We start from the raw sequence: 2,500 nt of genomic DNA on the forward strand, positions 1-2,500 counted from the left end.
TACGACCACTTTCCCTGTTTCATTCTCGCTGCTATTTTCTCACGCCCATTCGTTCATCTAGCCGCCCATTTGCCTATTCCCATTCCCGGTGGTCCATTTTCCCCTCTTGACCACCCACCTATTTCCCTCCCGTCGCCCACCCAATCTCACGACCCCCTCTCCATCCATCCACCCATTTGCCTATTTTCACGCCCGTTGGTCCGTTCTCCGCCCACCTATTCTCCCGCCGCCCACTTCCCATTCACCCGCCCACCCATTCGCCTCTTGGCCCGCCCGTCGAGCCAATGAGCGAGCTGTCAGGGCGGCTTAGACCTTCATCAGGAGGTCTTGAGGGCGGGGATTAACTCTCGCCTTCGAGCCTCGATAATCGGGGCCGCCCGCGATCGCCCTGACCTGACCTCGGGCGGGAATAGTCTCGGGTTGGGTTGGGTTGGAGTGGGAGGGTGTTGAGTTGGGCTAGGTTGCGTTGGGTTGACGTGGGTTGGGTTGAGTTGGGATAGGTTGCGTTGGGTTGCATTGGGTTAGGGTAGGTTGACTTGGATTGGGTTGGGTTTGATTGGTTTGGGATGGGACAGGTCGAATTGGGTTGGGTTGGGGTAGTTTAGATTGCGTTAGGCTGACTTGGGTTACATTAAGTTGGATTGGGTTGAGTTAGGTTGCTTTGGGTTGGGTTAGGGTAGGTTTTGTTGAATTACGTTGGACTATGTTATTGGTATTATCATTGTCCTCATTATTACTTTCATTATTCTTATTCTTATCATTATTATTATCATTATTATTATTATTATTATTATTGCTATTATTGCCATTATTACTATTGTTACTGAACCAATACTTTTCAACACATGCATGGACTGGATAATGAGTAGAGAGACTACCAAAAGTCAGCGTGGAGCAACACTGGGCAATATCAAAGTCACCGACCTTGTTCTTCCTGACAGTTGCTATCCTATCTGTCTCTGGAATCTCTGGTGGCGGCTCTTGATCTATTTAGCAACGGGTCTAAAGTCTCCTGGACCAAGACCAATATCCAGGATTTTGGGGACCTGCAAGGAGAACCTGTTCAGTCGATACATGCGCGTGGCGAGGACATTGAAGTCCCAGTGAGCTTTATATACGTTAATACTTAAGCTCATGGTTCCGCGCTGTCAGAAGAGGAAGTCAGTTGACAGATTGGCTTGGCAGAAGGAGCCATGAACTCAGTCAACGAGAGTATTTGGAGATGAACAAAAGAAGGAACAGATAATTTGTTTCAAAGGCCCTGATAGTGCCAATTTTGCTCAATGGGAAGTGGAAACTGGGGCGGTATTCACGAAAGGTCTATGGCTCTTCTCTGCGATTTCGTCTCTGATTCGCGCTGTGCCACATGTCTAAGTTAATTCTGGCAATAGAAATAACATCCTATTTTGATAATCTATTGTAATAATGAGATACGGTAAATATGGCAATAACTCTTACTGATATCACGACAGTAATATTACACATTTAGTTTATTTAAATGTTATGTGGCATACCAGCATGTATTGTCATTGCATAACTTGTAAAGGCGGGTAACGCTTTTTGTGTGTTTTTGTTAAATGCAGCAATAAAAACGAAAAAGACGGCTTAATTGACATTTGATAAATCCTCAGAAATGGCCTCGAAGCTTTTCTTATTATTTTCAAAGCGGAATAATTTTCAACATAGGCAAATTTTCATAAGAATTAATCTAAGACAGTCCTTATGCGCAAGGACAAAATTAAAGACAGTCCTTAAGTTTTGTGAATAGAAAATAGCCGTAAAATATAATAAACGACTAAATTAACAGAATTATCTTCAAATCTGAGTAAATTTGCACGGGAGTTTTAAAGACACTTCCACACCTCTCCTAAAATTTCGACCAAATCATAGACAAATTTGAAGATAATTCTGGACCGAATTGGATAGAAAAAACTTGGAAGACTCTTTTGATTGATTGCCAAACATTAATTTAGTCGTTTATTATATTTTACAGCTATTTTCTATTCACAAACGTAAGGGCTGTCTTTAAGTATGTCTTTACGCATAAGGACTTAAATTAGTTTTTATGTAATTTTTTCTTTGTTGAATATTATTACGCTTTGAAAATGATAAGAAATTATTCTTGGTATTACTATCAGTATAATTATAGTTATGAGTATTAATATTATTACTATTATCATTATTATCATTATTGGTTTGATCATTGTTTTCATTATTATTATTATTACCAATATTATCATTTGTATTATTATTATTACTGTTTATTATTATTATTATTATTATTATTGTTGTTGTTATCATTATTATTGTCATCATTATTCTTCTTATCATTATTATGGTCATCATTATTCGTTTTATCATTATTATCATTGTCATCATTATCACTATCAACATCATTCCTATCTTTATAAACATGATCAACAACAACTATCATCAACAAAATCATCATTATCATTATCAGTATAATCTGCTTTAACATTTTTATTTATTCATTTGTTTA

This window comes from Penaeus vannamei, chromosome 10 (genome assembly GCF_042767895.1).
Source record: "Penaeus vannamei isolate JL-2024 chromosome 10, ASM4276789v1, whole genome shotgun sequence".
In the NCBI taxonomy this organism is placed as follows: Eukaryota; Metazoa; Arthropoda; class Malacostraca; order Decapoda; family Penaeidae; genus Penaeus; species Penaeus vannamei.